This window comes from Capra hircus, chromosome 10 (genome assembly GCF_001704415.2).
Source record: "Capra hircus breed San Clemente chromosome 10, ASM170441v1, whole genome shotgun sequence".
NCBI lineage: Eukaryota > Metazoa > Chordata > Mammalia > Artiodactyla > Bovidae > Capra > Capra hircus.
The window spans coordinates 55457320-55475749 of NC_030817.1; the positions used below are offsets into that span (position 1 = coordinate 55457320).

Here is an 18430-nt window from a genome sequence, read left to right on the forward strand (position 1 = left end):
CCTGGTGAAAAGCTATACTGACCGCAGAGCAGCCACCCACGTGAGGAAGATGGAGAAGGAGATGGGAAAACAGCTTCAGATTCGCAAGAATTCCCTTTGTGGCGTTCAGTTCAGCTGGTGGCTATGATCACAAAAGCCTCGTGTCTCATTGGAGCGTTTATTCCCCTGCAGAACAGAGTGCTCTTGGCCTTCTTTCTAGCCCCATGGCTCTGGTAACCCTTTTTTAAAACTTGTATTAATATTTTTCTAGTATTTCTTTCTACCCTGCACTGTTGTTAGAGAGTAAAGAAGACAAAGCGCCTCCTACTTTTAACAAGTTACTTAGGGCAAAGCCATTGACTGACATCCCCATTTTCTGATCCTGCTTCTGAAGGGAGTGAAGTGAAAGTGTTAGTCGCTCCACTGTGTCTGACTCTTTGTGACACCGTGGACTGCTGCCCTCCAGGCTCCTCTGTCCATGGGATTCTCCAGGCAAGAATACTGGGAGTGGGTTGCCATTCCCTTCTCCAGGGGATCTTCCCAACCCAAGGATCGAACCTAGGTCTTCTGCATTGCAGGCAGATTCTTTACCATCTGAGCCACCGGGGAAGCCTGATCCCACTTCTGTTGGTGGAAGAAATGAGGCACTCTCTGGTGTCTCTCCCCTGGATCTCTCTCTTTCATCCTTCTTCCTTTTAAAAAAAAAATCAAATTTTAGTTTTGTGTTTTGAATGTAGATGCTGAGAATCAGGGTTATTAATTTACAGGTCCTGTGTATATAAGCACTCCCCTTCCTGGCTTGGGTGGGAGCGGGGGTGTCTCTCTTGGGTTTTCCTGCCACTGAGTCCTGCCTTGATCCTGCTTCAGCACCCCATCCTTCTCAAGGTAGATGTTCAGTACTTAGCTGCTCAAGAAAAAAATGCCTTTTGCTTTCCTAATGGTTTTTAGTTCTCATACAAATCTTTATCTCTTTGATACTACTTTCCTTGTAAATGTGAAATTATATAGAAAGTAAAGTTTGACTCATGGGGTGTTTAGTCACCAGGAAGGTACTTTTTATCCTTGTTACTGTTTGGTAATGTGATTTGAGTATATTTTAAGAGTTGTCTGTATTTGACCGTGTTTGAAGTTTCACCTGACTGGGAAGATGTAATTAGTTACAAGTGTTCTTGAGTCCACCAGGGAACCCAGATACTTGTGTTGCAATTAAATAATTAGAAATTTGATGTTGTGGAGGACCACTTTTATTCTTCTTAGCAGCATAATATCAAGCATTCTTAGAAGCACTGATGAAATGCTCATTTTAAATGCAAATTCTTTGCACAGTTAGAAAGAAATGAAATGTTCTGGCTCCCAGCACTCACTCTGCATTTTTGCCATTCCTTCTGATGGCAGAGGGGAGGGCTCATGACTAAATCCTTCAGCATCTTTATTATGATTTCAGATTTGCACTTGCCGAGAGGAAGCCTTGCCTCAAGACATTAACTCTCTATTGTCATCTGTAGAGTTTTCGTTCTTAAATGATTTTTGAATTTCTTCTTCACATTTGCTTTATGGATAATGGATGTATTGGAAACTTGTGGGGAGTATTGGTTTGTTTCTTTTTTGAGGCAAATGAAATGTGTGGAAACCCTTCATCTTGCAGCAGGGGTGTGTGCTATTGCGTTTTAGTTTTAGAAATTACGCTTCCCTCTTTTCTCTTCTGGTTGGCTTCTGCTTTTCCCGTGAGTCCAGGTATGCGTCCCAGCTTGGGATCTGGAGAATCACTGGCTTTGAGTGCAGTGGAGACAAAAGGATTCCTAAGCAGCGTGACTGGACAAGTGGTTTGCTCTTTTGCCTTCGTTGAGAGAAAGAGAGCAATGTGGACTTATGGAGGCAGTTTAACATGTTGATTTTCTCCCCCTAGTCAGACAGGTTATATTTGTTTTCCTAAAAATGAGAATTCTACTTGTAAAACAATTTCTGGGCTCTGTGGTTTTAGATACCATTGGATTATATATGGAGGGGCTCAGCCTCTTACCTAAGCTGGTCTCATGGAAGTGGTGTCTACAGCTGGAGCCAGTAGAGAAGGTCTTGAGAATGGGAAGATGGTCTCAGGTTGACTCTGTCCACAAAACTGTGACTTCATCCTGAGTCTGCTCCTTAAGTTGGGGTGGTAGGCTGATTGATGGTTGCCAAATATTATGAAAATGCAAAAAAACCTTTTACATCATTGAATACCATGGTAGCCATGCTGTTTTCTTTTATTATAACACTTTTTTCTTTTTTTTTTTTTTTGCTTAGACATTTTTTCAAAGCAGACTATAGAATGTAAAATGTAGCTTACATGTCTGTCCTTGGTTTGTTGACGGCGTAGAATGGTTTAAGAGTTGGAAGAAGGTTGTATCCAGGAACTCTCTGCTTTTATTTCTGTGAACTGAGAGATCACTGAGGATGTGTGTGGTGCTTTGTGATACTAAGAAACAGGTCGCTTTCAGCACTGCTCCTCCTTCCAAGGGAAATGTGATGGACCTGAGAGAGGACTGGTGGGAAATGCCCCTGGTGAAGGGTGTTAGGGTGAGAAACAGTAGCCACAAAGGCTTGGAGAGCTGCCATGCTGGAAGGCTTGCAGATGTAATGTTTGAATTCAGTGCTGATGTTGCAAAATCTCTGACACAGGCTGACCTCTTTGAGTGGCAGTGAACCAGAGACCCAGAAATTCAAGTGCTTCGCCCAGACCAAGAGCCCACTGGGGAAGAAGCAGGACTCGTGACTTCACCCTAGTATTCTTCCTGTGTTTTAGGTACATGTACTAAGCCTCAGTGCCACTCACATTTGGGGCTGGACGGTTCTTTTTGTGGGGGATGTCCTGTGCATGATAGGGTGTTTAGCCCCAACCCTGGCCTCTACCCACTAGAGTAGTAGCGTCTCCCTCTCCCACTTAAACTGTGACAGACAAAAATGTCTCCAGATATCCCCAGCTGTCCCTTGAGGGGTTAAAATTGCTCCCTATGGAGAACCACCGCTTTAGATGTATATGATGCCCCTTGAAATTGACAGATACAACTTTTATATTGGCATGGCCCCTTTCCCCTTTTGCTTTTAAATGTGAAGTGAAAGCGTTAGTCCCTCGGTCATGTCTGATTCTGTGACCCCATAAACTGTGATCTACCAGGCTTCTCTGTCTGTGGAATTCTCCAGGCAAGTGTACTGGAGTGGGTAGCCATTCCTTTCTCCGGGGGATCTTCCTGACCCAGAGATCGAACCTGGGTCTCCCTCATTGCAGGCAGATTCTTTACCATCTGAACCATCTCTAACAGTAGATAACACTGGCTCCAAGGCCATTTAAAGGAGAGTGGTCAGCATGGTTCTGAACTGAATTGCATTGTATTTGGGATGACACTTTTCCCTTGTAGATTTGATTTGGTTCTCTTTTTAGATTTTGAATGCTGACTTGTCCTTCACGAAGCAGCTTATACTGTTAATTTTAGGCACTGTGTATCAATGGGGACACCGTGCACTGTGAGTGGGCGAGAAGTCAAAATATTTCCAAAGGCCAAGGGGATTTTAGCAATCTGAAACCCATGAAAATTCAAGTTCCTATTTTGTGAACCTTGAGGTAAGCTCAAAAGAAAACACTGATTCACTTAAACCTGCCTGAATATAGAGCAGAGGTAGGGACAGATTTTAAAGTGGACCAGGACCTTATGAGTTAAGGGTTGACTCTGGGTGGCTATGAACTGTTGGATGCAAATGGGTGAAAAGCCCCTGACTCAGAGGCCGGAGACCTGGGTTCTGTACTTAGGGCTGCCTCCAACTCTCTTCATAAAGTCATCACACATTGAGGTTCCTCGTCTGCAGGAAGAACGGAGCCGAGATTCCTGCTTCCTGGACCACGACGAAGTGCGGGGTGGTGAACCTAGCCTGGGTGTATGAAACCACAGAATGCTCCTAAGGTTACTACTGGAGCCTTAATTTCACCCAGGGAATTTGGAAGATGAGGTACTTTAGCATGTACATAAATATACATATTTTTAAACAAGTTTGTTAAGGAAGGGACAGAAAGAACATCTCAAGGGAGAGGTGGAACAAGCCATGAGAGGCACTGGCCACATGTACATATTGAGTAAGTGGAAAATCTGCCTGATAAGAATTGAAGCTAGGATATAGAACTTGAATGAAATGAACAGCATCTCATGCTTGCTATGAATGGCTTCCCGATCCTGGTGGCCCACCCTCTTCTGTCTAGTGAAATTCTGGCAGGAGAATTTGATAAGCCACGGGCCCAGGAATTCCCAAGTTTCCTACTGCATCTAAAATTTTTGGTTGGAATGAAAAAGGTAGACCTTGAGTATAGAATCTTATGTAAGTTCTTACCAACCACCATCCAGGACCTTGGGAAGACTAGACACTGATAATAAAGGTTGTCTCAGTTCAGTTCAGTTCAGTCGCTCAGTCGTATCCGACTCTTTGCAACCCCATGAATTGCAGCACGCCAGGCCTCCCTGTCCATCACCAACTAGTCTTTAGAATTCAGGTGCTTCATGTTTTCCTTCCTTCCTTTCTTTTTGGTTTAAATGGGAGAGCTTTGGCGTCCATTCTGGAGTGTGAGCCTGTAGGACCCTCAGAGTTTAACACTTAGGAGTTTACTTAATTGAGGACTGTGCCAGAGGAGATAGCTTGGTGATTTCAATTTCTTTGAAATGCTTGTACCTGAATGCTGACAAGGGAGTTGGCCTGTGGGCTCTGTTGTGCTCACTCAGTGGTGTTCGACCCTTTGCAACCCCATAGACTGTAGCCCACCAGGCTCCTCTGTCCGTGGACCTCTCCAGGCAAGAATACACAGCAGGTTGCCATTTCCTCCTCCAGGGGATCTTTCCGGCCCAGGGATTGAGCTGCATCACCCATGTCTCCTGCATTAGCTGGTGCATTCTTTACCACTGTGCCACCTGGGAAACCCAACCTGTGGGCTCTAGGTGGAAGTTAAAACTACTGACCTCCCAGCTGTAAGCTGGGATTGACTTAGCTGAGGAAAGATACTGTTAAGACACTCTATTCATTCAAGTTTTGTTGCTGAAACAAACATTATTTAATGTTACACAGAAGTTGTTTTATTCTGTTGGTGTTCATGACAGTCCTTTAGAAACAAACATCAAAGGCATTAGCATGTCCCCGGGCTGTTTTCTGGAGAGGAAAGGCCACTGCCTGGCAGACAAGCAGGGGGACACCTATGAACCAGGCAGGAAAACGGCTGCTGCAACCATTTGTCAGTGTTGCCTTATGTGAGGCCACTTTACTATATGATGTAATAAAGATAATTTATAATGTTTTCATGAAAGCAGGAGTGGGTGGTAGTGGCTTTTTCTTTGTCTTTTCTTGGCATGTAATTGAAATGGAGCTTGGACCAAATGAGAAACATTTGTGTTGAGGGGAAAATAGATCCCAGAGGCTTCTTGACTGGGGTTAGATATTGCCTCCTTACTTTATTTGGAGCATGTAAGCCGGCTTCTCATTGGAGACCAGCATAACGACGTTGCCATTTCTGTCTCTTCACAAGCAAATGGATTTTCTGGCTTAGGGAAGTGTCTGAATTCTAGACCCGCATAACACATTCAATGAATCAGAAGAAAAAGTGTGTGGGTTGATCTGTCTCAAAAAGAAATCTGTGCCATGAGAGTGAGTTTATAAATTCGGCCTCTTTAATAATGTTGCTTATTGAGATGCTGTGTCTTTTCTAAAGAGGAGTGTGCCTCTGCATTTTGAAGTTGCAGCATTTTTTGGTCCCGAAGGAACACTGAAGAAGTCTGTTTCCTGGGAAGATAGAACCTGAACTTACGGACTAATGTGGTTGAGTTACTAGACTGTACCCAAACAAACAAACAAAAACCCCAAACCCATAAATCCTTGCTTAGGCTATTTGTGTGCTTGATTTGATTCTAGAATTGTCTCCCTGAAACCCATAAGAATCTTTAACACCAAGGCATAGGCATTTCATAGGTATCCGAGTCTGGACTGTTTTGTCAAGAGGCTTCACTGTTTGAGCCACCTTTATCTTTGTTCCCTGCATAGCATTCTTGCCCTCCAGGAACTCAGTCTAGGGAGGAGTGTGAAAGGGCACACAGAAACTAACCCTCTGGATATTGGATGTCTCACAGGGGGACAAAAGCCTCTGGCATGGCATATATGGAGGAGAGACTAATTTAGATTGGGAGGCTCAGAGGGGTCATTTTGGAGGCTTGAGGGCATTTGATCTGGGTTTTGAGGGGAGGTAGCTTGATATCAGATGAGGGTATTGGGCTTTCCTGGAAGGAATGGCTTGGGGACACACCTCAAAGGGGGCGAGGAGAAGGTGGGATGTGGTGGGGTGGGGAGAATCCCAGACACCAGACACACTCCCAGCGCTAGGTTGTGGCTGTGGGGGTGGAAGGGAAGGGGCATCTCTGGGCAGTGGCTGAGCCAGGGGAGCTCAATACAGGGTCAGGGTATGCAGGGCCTTTTCCCCGGGTAAGAGATTTGAACTGCCCCTGGAATCAGTGAATGTCAGGTGCAGGAGAGAAGGGAGAAAGGAGGTGGAAAATGCAGCTCTGAAGGCAGGAGGCAGAGGACACCCAACACCTTCCAGCCTACTTCTGTCTCTGCTGCTGTCAGGCTGATGGATGGGGAAGCTGGCTGCTCAGTGTGGGCTGGGCCTCTGGGAAGACTGTTTCCTTGTATCTTTATTACAGTCCTGGGTTTTCAAGCTTGATTGAGCATTGGCTGAGCTATGCTGGTCTCGGGGCAGGGAAAGGTACACTTATACCCATCCTCCTCCCCAAATTTTATTATCGTTCATCTTAGTTACCTGCAGCGGCCTCTGTAAGATATCACCTCTCTCCCTCTTCCCACCTGTTCCTTACTGTTGATCTCCTGGGTGCCCTGTGCAGGGTACTAAGGGTGCCCTCAGGGATCTCCAGGTGAGAAAGACCAGAGAAGAGATTATTTGGAGCCCTATCAAAAGGGACCCCTGGTGGGGTCCCTGCAAAGGAAATTGCAGAGAGCTGTGCATGGGACGGTGGTTGGGGATTGTGCGCTGGAAGACCACCCAGCTGCGGGAGGCAATGCAGGTTTGGCTGATTTCAAAAATAATTCATACCTTCACACGTGACTTATTTAGAGTTTCTTCCAAACAGAATAGCCTCTAAGTATGGCCAATGTTTTGGGGTGTTTCGGGGGTTATTTTTTACTCCCCCAATCCCTACCCCAGCACCACTTTGAGGTGGAACACAGGCTATTTTATTCTGTTGTAGAAGTCATTCAAGGGATTCTTAATCCATATGCGTTAAGTATTTGCTTACAGAATAAATTAATAATGCCTTAGAATTATTTTTTGCTGCTTTAAAAATGCATGTAGGGGCTTTTGGGATGAATTAAAAATTGATTTAAGAGCATTTACGTCTTGATGGTTCCTCTCTCCAAGGGAACCAGAAATGCAACTATTCCGGTGTGTTTGTGGAGTGGAGGGGCGGGGGTAGGGTCTGCACGGTGTAGGAGATCTGGAGCATGCTCACTGCTTTGACCTGTCCCTTTAGTCTGCGTGCCACTCTGTATGATAAGGGGGGGAAGGCACCAGGGGCCCTGTAAGTATGGTCTTTTCCTGTCCGTGTTCGCTGAGATGTAAGAGAATCTCGAGGATTGAAAGAGTGAGCACAGGGACTTTCCTGGTGGTCCAGTGGTTAGTAATCTGCCTGCCAATTCGGAGGACATGGGTTCGATCCCTGGTCTTGGAAGATCCCACATGCCTCGGGGTGGCTAGGCCTATGTGCTGCAACTACTGAAGCCCGTGTGCCTAGAGGGCATGCTCTGACACTAGAGAAGCCATCTCAGTGAGAAGTCTGAGCACCACAACTAGAGAGTAGCCCATGTGCAGCCACAAGACCCACTGCAGCCAAAAATAAAAAAGGAAGGAAGGAAGTTTAAGTACGTTCTAGGGCCCCAGAGATTCAGGCCCATTATTGGAGGGTCCACCTTCATTCCTGGGCCAGGCCCTTGATGTAAAGGAACTGGCTATTGGACATGGTGACTAATGCCCTGAGGATGAGGTCTCCTGCCTCACTGAGCGTTCCAGCCCCTCCTTGGCTGAGGAGCCCCCGTCTGAGGGTTTTCTGGGTTAAACATCAAAAAGCTACCTCTGGAATCTGCTTCCTGGCTTGGCCGTCCTCCCCATGGGTTTCCCTAGGGTGGAAACAGTGACTGACTCTGAGTGAGCACTTCAAGTTTGAGAAGGATCCCACTTAGGCGCAGGCGCAGTGGGAAAGGGGCATGAGATCATTTTGTTCTCGTGTTAGTTGCTAAAACCCTTTGTTTTTCTGGAATTGGCTGGCCTTTACTTTTCCTGAGCTCTGAGCAAGAGTTTCCCTGTAAGCTATTGTTTTGAGTCCATCAAGAATGTTGGGCTTGCATGCATATGTGTCTTCGAGTGCTTACACAGACACACACACACACAGGCGCACAGCAAGCTATGCCAGTCTTGAACTCAGGAGAAAGGGCAGAATCCAGAGGGATGTTCTACTTTTGAAGGTGACATATTAGAGAGTGGGTTTTGTATTTTGGCTATTGCATTGCTTATTTATTTATCTTTAAAATTTTTTCATTTTTTAAAAAACATTTTTTTTGGCTGCACAGATTTTTAAAAGTCTTAGCTGTAGCATGTGGGATCTAGTTCCCTGACCAGGGATCAAACCTGGGCTCCCTGCACTGAGTCTTCGCCACTGAACCATCAGGGAGGTCCCTTGCTTTGCTTTTTGCACTGCAGACTTGAGCTAGGAGAAGAGTAGAAGAGCCACAGTGAGAGATGAAGACATGCACTATTTCCTTTTTGGAGCACGGTCTACTGTGTGTCTGTCTTCCACAGGGGATGTTCTTGTTTAGCCACTAAGTCGTGTCCGACTCTTTGCAACCCCATGGACTGCAGCATGCCAGGGTTCTCTGTTCTTCGCTATCTCCTGGAGTTTACTGAAACTTACGTTCACTGAGTTGGTGATGCCATCCATCTATCTCATCCTCTGTCATCCTCTTCTCCTTCTGTCCTCAATCTTTCCCAGCATCAGCGTCTTTTCCAGTGAGTCAGCTCTTCACATCAGGTGGCCAAAATATTGGAGCTTCAGCTTCAATCCTTCCAATGAATATTCAGGGTTGATTTCCTTTAGGATGGACTGGTTTGACCTCTTGGCTGTCCAAGGGACTCTCAAGAGTCTTCTCCAACACCACAGTTCGAAAGCATCAATTCTTTAGGACTTAGTTTTCTTTATGGTCCAACTTTTACATCTGTACATGACTACTGGAAAAACCATAGCTTTTGACTATATGGACCTTTGTGAACAAAGTAATGCCTCTGCTTTTTAATACTACACTGTCTAGGTTTGTCATAGCTTTTCTTCTAAGGAGCAGGCATCTTTTAATTTCATGGCTGCATTTACCATTTCAGCATTCTTGCCTTGAGAACCCCATGAACAGTATGAAAAAGCCACGGGGTATGGGTGTAGGTTATTCCAAACCGGGTTAAAATGTCATGTGATGTCATGGTGTCAATATTTGGCTGTTGTAACTAAAAAATCAGAGCTTTGTCTGCTAGTACGTATGTGCATGCTAAGTTGCTTCAGTTGTGTCTGACTCTTTGCTGCTGCTGCTAAGTCGCTTTAGTCATGTCTGACTCTGTGCGATCCCGTAGATGACAGCCCACCAGGCTCCCCCATCCCTGGGATTCTCCAGGCAAGAACACTGGAGTGGGTTGCCATTTCCTTCTCCAGTGCATGAAAGTGGAAAGGGAAAGTGAAGTCGCTCAGTTGTGTCTGACTCTTAACGACCCCATGGTCTCTACCAGGCTCCTCCGCCCATGGGATTTTCCAGGCAAGAGTACTGGAGTGGGTTGCCATGCCCTTCTCCAGGGGATCTTCCTGGCCAGGGATTGAACCTGCGTCTTTTATGTCTCCTGCATTAGCGCATGGGTTCTTGACCACTAGTGCCCCTCATCTGCTAGTAAGAATACCCTAAGAAGGGTCTTTTTGGAATGGCATGCTCTTGCTCGGATTATTAGGCAAGGAGCATACTTTCCTTATTTGATCAAGATAGTATTGATAAGTGTGCAAAAGGGATAAGTAAGTGTAAGTAAGTTAGTTGCTGTCGTGTCTGACTCTGCGATTCCTGTGGACTGTAGTCTGCCAGGCTCCTCTGTCCAGGAAATTTCTCCAGCTAAGAATATTGGGGTAGGTTGCCATTTCCTTCTCCGACAAAAGGGATAGGAATCTAAACATATTGGTCACGACTCCTTACACTGTCTACCTCTTTTTCTGGCTGGTAGATGTCTTGAGCGCTCACTGAATGAGCAGAATTCTTACCAGGAGGGTGGAGTAATGAGGCAGCTGAAGGAGAACGTATAAGGCCCCTCCTGCCTGTTTATCCAGCTGAGGAAGGAGATGGCTGAACAGTCCTGCAAGCTCCACACATGAGTCTGGGCTTTGTTCCTTTCTCAGAGGCTCAGGAAGACTTGCTGAGATTGTTCACAGTAACAGAATGTGCCCCAGGTTATAGGCCTGCCAAGCATGGAAGAGGAAGACCAGTGAATTCACAGAAACTCAACACCAGCATTTCCCAGAGTGATGGGCAGCATCGGAGGTCAGCGTGGCCTCAGCCCAGAACACCAGACTGTCCCAGGGCGTGGACTTGTTTTTAAAAAAAAAAAAAGACTTATTTATAGATGGTGTCCCAGGGGCCAGAGCTGGTCACTGTTCCCTGGTGGGCCCCACCCTCAGACCATTGCTGGGCTCAGCGCAATTTTACTGCTGTGTCTTGAGCTGGGGCTAAGATGACAAGTCCTGGAGAGCCTTGTCCCTGGCCTGAAGCTCTCTGTAAGGAAGATTGCTTTACTCTGTGACATACGTGGAGAATAATATATGCAACGCAGAGGAATAATCTGAACATCTGGGAAGCCAACAGCCAACATTACGAATATCTCAAAAAGAATTGCCCCCTATCACCTCAGAGTTATGATAAGCATCTTGGTTTTTCATTTTAACTGATCCTTGGTACCTTTGTACGCATTCCTAAGTAATGCAGATGTTTGTTTATTTTTTGTTGTTGTTGTTGCAACCATTTTATTTATTTTTAGTGGAAAGATAATTGCTTTACAATATTGTGTTGGTTTCTGCCATACATCGAAATGAATCAGCCATCGATATGCATATGTCCCCTCCCTCTTGAACCTGCCTCCCACCTCCTACCCCCTCCCACCCTTCTAGATTGTCACAGAGCCCCGATTTGACTTCTCTGAGCCATACAGCAAATTCCACTGGCTATTGTACATATGGTATTACATATGTTTCCATGTTACTCTTTGTTGTTGTTTTGAAGAACTGAGTACCAAGTGCAAACCCAGATTTGGGAAGGTCCCTGTTGAAACTGTTTGGCAAAGGCTCCCAGGCACCGCCAGGGCCTCAAGAACAGTTGTTAGCATTGCTGGCTGCAGAGTCATACTCTCCATTCTAAGAGCTGCACGAAGCTGGTTTTTTCGCCGGTCCCTACCCTTGTGTGTCACTTTGTAAATGGGGTTGTCACTCATGACCCTCTTTACCAAGGGCTTATACAAATTTCAGAGAGAAAGATGAAAAGGGATTCCTTGTGTTAATTAAGCCAGGGTCCTTAACCAGAGGTGCAGAGAAATTTCTGGGGAAATTTGAAACTGAATCTCTCATGTCCTTCTTCTGGGGGAGAGGGTTCATCATATTTCCAGAGGAGTTTATGGACCCTCCTGCCCTGTAAGGATCAGGAACCATGTGGTCAGTATGGTAGGTTCTGTTTTTTTGTTTATTTTTTTAAAATGAATCCTGGGACTGTTGGACATTCTTTGAGATATGTATGAGTCCGCTTGTGTGCAAGTCTGCACTGACTTTTTACCAGTGAGCTTGCCTAACTTGGGATAGGGAACCCCCTTAGTTGTGCCCTGGACTGTCCAGGGCAGAATCTTTGACCGTTCTGTGGGTGGCCTACTAGGCTTTGCATTTTCTGTGAAATCTTCATCTTTTACTCTTGACCCAGAGTAATTGAAATGCTAAATTGGGGGGAAAAAAACTGGAATGGTTGCTGTAGTTTCAAAACAAATGACCTCACTGCCTAAATTCCACTTCATGCGAAAGAAACCCTAGCTTTCATCCTTATAAATAATAACGGACCTTTGGGGAAATAGACCCCGATACCCCATTTAGTGCAGGTGGGGGCATATTTGTCACTGTCGAAGTAAACTCCCTGGAAACAGAACATGACTGTTACACCAACTTTGTAGTTATTTCCTAAGAGATGGCAATTTAAATTTATAATGACTGACATTCATTTTTTCAAAGTAGACGAGTAACTATGCTTTGTATAACTGACTTAATGAGAGGTACTTTCAGCTTGTTTCAGCAATGCAGGGGATTTTCAGAATTCTCCAGCTGAAGAGCTAAGTCTTATCCCATCACTGCTTTTTCATGGATGAGTTGATGGAAGACGTGCATGGTTAGGTGTGATATGCCCAAGGTTACATTGATTTGTCAAGGTCAGTTGGAACTAGAACCCCAGGAGAAGAGGTAACTGTTTACATAATTATGTCTTAAATATATAATTAGACGACAATTCATTAAAAAAAAAAACATAATCAGAAGCGTCATTTTTTAAAGACTTGGCATTTTGATCATCCATTTTATTTGAACAAGACAGCCCCCTCGTCTTTGAAGTGTACCACTTCTTATGGTCTCCAGGCATGTCCCTGGAATGTTCTAGTCTCTTGGGTCTATAAACCTGATGTATGGAAGAGAAGCTTTTGTTTTTGTTCTGTGCAGTTTATATCTCATAAATTCGGAATTTTTAGGTCTTCAAGTTTTTCTCCAAAGTTTTAGGTTTTTCATCTTGTACTCAAATATGAACAGTCCCAGGGTTTTTCTTTTTCTCCCTTGTTTTCTTTTGGTTTGGGAGAAAACCAGGAGTTTTAGTTTGGCTCTTCAAAGTCTTTGGGGATAAAAGAGAGAACTCGGGAAACCATTAAGATCTGGAATTGCAGGCTGCTTTGTCTGTCTGTTAAGAGCCAGAACAGATAAGAATAACATTTATTTAGAACCCAGGTTTCTTGAAGGAAGGTAATTTACAGGTAAACTTAAGCTTTTTTATAGACTTGCTTCCTCGATTCCCTTCCTGGCTTAGCCTTTATACTCTGCTGATTTTAGACAAGGCCTGTTGTCTTTTCTAAGTCTTGGCTTTTCTTGTCTGTAAAGAGAGGGGTTGGGCCTGATTCTCTCCAAGGGCCCTTTGCAGCTCCATGTCTAGACTCCATATCAGGGGATTTGCAGAGAGACTGCTCTGGAGCTGCAGCTGCTGCTGGGCCGGTGCTTCTCCCGATGCTGAGGGCAGAGGAGTTTGCCATTTGTATCACTGCACAGCACTCTGAGACCACTGGCTCCGAGGGGATGCTTTCCTTTTCTGCTCTTTATCATCTGAACCCCGTCAGTGTCGTTCCATGCTGAGACAGTGTTGCTTACTCACTAACGTGGCCGCCTGCACTGACTCGTGTCGTTTGTCTCTTTTTGGCCAGCGTGCTGTTGCAGGGTAACATCTGGACTGGGCTCCTGGACCCTTGGATGCTCGGCTGCAAGTTCCTGGATCGACTTGGAGAAAACAGTGAGTAATCTCCATGTCTTTGCTTGGGAATCTGAGGGCTGGAGGGGTTGTGGCCAGGAAACAGAGTCTAGCTGATAGACTGCTTCCCTCTTCAGCCCTCCTCTGGCACAGCCACCTCCAGGAGCCATGGAGATGGCAACTGTGACTCCAGACACAGGCTTCCTGACCCCAGCTGTCTTACAGTCAGGGACCTGCTGAATGTGCCTCCTGAGAGCTGCTCTTTTCCACCATCAGAGCCCAACTTATGGGTCTTTTTAAAATAATTTTTTTCTTTTCCCTTTAGTTTCTTAGTTCCAGGGTTCTTTTAAAAATTAAGAAAAAAATTATTTATCTATGTCGGGTCTTAGTTGTGGTACACAGGATCTTCATCGAGTCATGAGGGATCTTTCACTGCCTCACGGACTTTCTAGCTGTGGCTCAAGGACTCTGGAGCACATGGATTTAGGTGCAGTGTGCAGGCTTAGTTGTTCCACGGCATGTGGGATCTAGGTTCCCCAACCAGGAATCGAATGCATGTCCCCTGCATTGCAAGGTGGGTTCTTAACCATTGGACCAAGAAACTTATGAGTCTTATCTATCCTTACTGACCTATAGCCGGAGACCCTTTATGGTGGCAAGTGTAGGTGCGGGTAGGGCTGACATCCTCTTCCCAGCGTGCGCCTGCTCATCCATCACACCATAGCTTCATGCTGCTCCTGATGTGAACTCCTGTTAGAGAGGCCTCCACTGACAACCTCATTTAAAGACCCCTTCTCCCTGCCCCCAAGTGTTCTCTCTCTCTCTCTCTCAGGCCCATGCTTGCATCTTTCTTTGCACTTAATACAGGGTAAGTTTCTTGAGTCACTTGGTAGACTACCCATTCAACGAATGGTAGAATATCCATTCAACGAATATTGATCATTTACTATGTGCTAGTGGCTAATATTGCCGTTCTTCCACAAAGAAAGGAAAAGACTGAGTGAAAACCTCAGTCAATAATCACAGTCCATTCTGGCTATACTTTGTTCTAAATACTCTCAAGCACTGTCACCCGGGCATCTAGTTAAAAGGGGGACCCCGGTAGGCTAGGTCTGGGTGGGGCTTGTGAGCCTGTGTTTCTCATAAGATCCAGGTGATGCTGAAGCTGCTGAGTTGTATCTCACACTTGGAGAAGAAAGGTCTAAGGGGATCCTGATGCCCACGAGACATGTCCTTGAGTGTGACTCTTGGTGAGCTGCCTAGGGTGTGTGCCTACAAAACCCCCAGAGACCCGGTGGGAATTTTTCTGGCGGGTTCATCTCTTGAACGGTGTGAGGCTGAGTGGTTTGAGATATGAGCCCGACCAGGGAGTATGGGAGCCTGTTAAGCTACCCTCACCAGTGTCTGAGCTCGTACCTCGTTATACTGTGCTATGATGTTGTCAGGGAAATCCTCCCTTGAAGTTCTGCGCTTTTGAGATTCTTGAGGTGGAATCCTATGAGGTCTCTGCCTCATAGGATGAGTGTGCCTGTTTTGAAGTCAGCATTTCTGAAAACACTGAGGCTGTTTCTTGTTTTTAAGAGCAGGCTGCCTTAGCTAGGCTAACGCACTGAAGTGGGTTGTTGAGAAGAGAGACTATATTGGAAGCAGAGAACTGACCACAGAAAAAGCAGGCAGAGAGAGGGTTCAAGGGGCTATTGGGGAGGCTCAGGACGCTGCTGCCAAAGAGGGCATCTTGAATCCAGCTGGTGAACTGGCCCTGGGGCTGTTCTCCCGAGATGCGGGTGTGCTATTGCAGGCTCAGCACTGCTGGACAGCTGCAGTCAGCCCTCTCAGAAGTCGTGTCATTTTTACAAGGAGCCAGACTGATTTGCCTCTTGGGTAGTTAATAGTTCCAGTGGCCGTTTATGGAATACTTACAACATACGAGGTTTAAGGCAAAGCACTTGGCACATGACCTTGTGCCTTAGCCCTCCTGACGACTCACGAGGCAGGTAGTGACTATTTCATAGAGGACAAGATTGAGGTCGGGGGTGAAGGCACTGCCTGGGATCACGTAGGAAGTAAGATGAGGGTCCAGCCTGGTCTGCTGGACCTTGGGCAGGGTTTTATCTCCTCTTTCTTTCATCACCTGCATCACAACTAGAAAGAGAACTTTACTACTGGTGGCAAGACTGAATTGCTGATTATTTGTGCTATTTTCCTTCCATCTCACCCTCATTTTACCCATAGAGGGTGTGACCCTTCCCTGTGTGTCAGCTTTAAAATATTGCTTCTGTAGCACTTTGGCCTCTTGAGTTATAGAAGGAACTTGGTCATTCATTGCTTCACAGAAATGAACTGAGAAGAGAAAAGTACGCTTGGGAGGCTGACTTTTCACCCCACCCCTGCTAGTTCCTGCCAGCCCCGCCAGGGGCAGGTCTCTAGGGGGCTTGCGTGACTGCCTTTGACCCTAAGATTCAGGGTTACAGCTTAATCCTTGATGGCTCCTGCTGGAGGCAGAAGGTGAGAAGTCAGGTTGAAGGCATTTTTTAAAAACATTTTAATTAATTTATTTTTGGCTGGGTGGACTCTTAGTTCCTCTGAAGCCTGTGGGATCTTAGTTCCCTGACCAGTGCTTGAACCTGCATCCACTTCATTGCAAGGCCAATTGTTAACCACTAGAGCCCCAGGGAAGTCCTGATTGCATTGTTTCTGAAGACCATTTTCTGATCACTGTGTGGAATTCCTGTATCTGACCATTTCCAAATAACCTCCTTCTGCTCAGGGTTATTTTGTTTGTTCTGTATCAGGTACACAATTCTAGAGTTTATGGGTTTTAAGTTTTGAATGAGTTTCCTTGATTTTGGCTTCATATATATGCTGAGTTTGTGTATAAACTGAAAAGTGAAACTGAAGGTGAAGTCACTCAGTCGTGTTCAACTCTTTGCAACCCTGTGGACTGTAGCCTACCACACTCCTCCGTCCATAGGATTTTCCAGGCAAGAGTTCTGGAGTGGGTTGCCATTCCAGGGTTCAAACCCAGGTCTCCTGCATTATAGGCAGATGCTTTACGTTCTGAGCCACTGAACCACTCAGCAAATGCAGAATTAAGTTGAATCCCTATAACTAGGTTTTCGAGGCAAGGTGTGCACTCCTGTTCTCCTGTTTTAGGCAATGGAGGAACTGTACTGTTAGGCTTGGGTTGCAAATTCTGTGTTACCAAGTTCATGCCTGTACCTCCCCACTGGAGTGGCAAGGTGGGCCCGCCCACCCATGAAGACAGAAAATTGGATCTTGGAAGCAGCTCCTTCTCACTTCTTTAGGCTTTTGCATCCAGAGTTAAGGATTCGGAGCTAGTGGGAGCTGGATTTACCTCCTTGCTCCGTAGTGGGTAACCTTGGGCCTGAGAATGTTTACCTGCACTGTACTTTCTCATATTGGCACCAATGTCTAGTGGCTTCTATTTTCTGGACTTGTTTCCTCAACAGTGAAAGGAAGGAGGTGAGACGAGAGAATGGTTTTAGCTATGGTGCTCTTGGAGCACTGTGTATTCATCCTGGCCATTCTGTCTTCGGAGACTAGCTGAAGTGCCCCTTTCCCCCGCTGTCTGGCTGTATTCCCTCTGGTCGAGCTCTTTGCTCATGTCTGAAGCCAATTTCTTGGTCTGTAGAAACGAGCCCCTGAGGACAGGGGGATTATGCTTTATCTATCCTGTATCTCAGGGCCCAGCACTCAGCCTTAGGCTCAATAAACATTTGTTAAATGAACCCAACAATGTATTTTCTCTCTTATTGGCTTGTCTAAAGCCAGTGTATCAGAAGAGCAGTGGCTTAATAAGCACTGCTGATGAACCCCTGAGCAAACAGGCTGCTGGTAACAGTAGTCAGAGGAGTCTCTGGAAATTGCAAGCCTTAACAGGTAAACACAACAGTAAGTGTTTCCTTGCCTTTTGTGGACTTAAGTCCTCCTCTCTGGGTTCTTCAATTATTTTCAGTAATGGGGAGAGGCTGGATGAGGGTCTTGGGGAAAAAAAAAAGGGAGAGTAAGTATACTCTTTTCTGTAACAGGTTTTGCTTATATTTCTTTAAAATGTAATTTTACTTTACAAAGTTACAAAGGTAATTTACAACATGTAATTAAAGAAGAGGAGTAAAAACTTTGTAGAAAAAAAGAGAATGTCTCCCCCTCTAATGACATTCTTCCCATCCGGTAATCCCAGTCAAGCTGTCCAGCCTCTTGGACCTCTGTTTCATGCTATCAGTTCAGTTCAGTTCAGTCGCTCAGTCGTGTCTTTGCGACCCCATGAATCTCAGCACGCCAGGCCTCCCTGTCCATCACCAACTCCCGGAGTTCACTCAGACTCATGTCCATCGAGTTGGTGATGCCATCCGGCCATCTCATCCTCTGTCGTCCCCTTCTCCTCCTGCCCCCAATCCCTCCCAGCATCAGAGTCTTTTCCAATCAGTCAACTCTTCGCATGAGGTGGCCAAAGTACTGGAGCTTCAGCTTTAGCATCATTCCTTCCAAAGAAATCCCAGGGCTGATCTCCTTCAGAACGGACTGGTTGGATCTCCTTGCAGTCCAAGGGACTCTCAAGAGTCTTATCCAACACCACAGTTCATGCTATAGGGTTGCCAAATTTGGAACTATCTCCCCTTTTTGTACCAGATAAACTTAAAAAAATCACAATGTAATAAATTTTAGGATGCTGAAGGATAGACACAGACCTTCAAATGAAGCAATAAACAACATTCAGATACTTTGTGATTTGCAGTTCTTCCTGCCTCTGCCTCAATGCAGGATTCTCTCAATCTCCCTCATTTCAAAACATGCCAATCCTAGAGCCAGCATT

The 18430-nt window shown here is 45.6% G+C and overlaps 1 protein-coding gene across 3 annotated transcripts in view; it reads left to right on the forward strand.

Moving 5' to 3' along the window:
• The window catches only part of TLN2 (talin 2), a 498389-nt gene that overhangs the window by 78761 nt on the left and 401198 nt on the right, over positions 1–18430 (forward strand). For all 3 annotated transcript variants that reach the window (XM_018054292.1, XM_018054294.1, XM_018054293.1), the window contains exon 2: positions 13553–13638. The gene's annotated coding sequence lies outside the window, so the exon portion shown is untranslated. The remainder of the gene's footprint in view (positions 1–13552; positions 13639–18430) is intronic.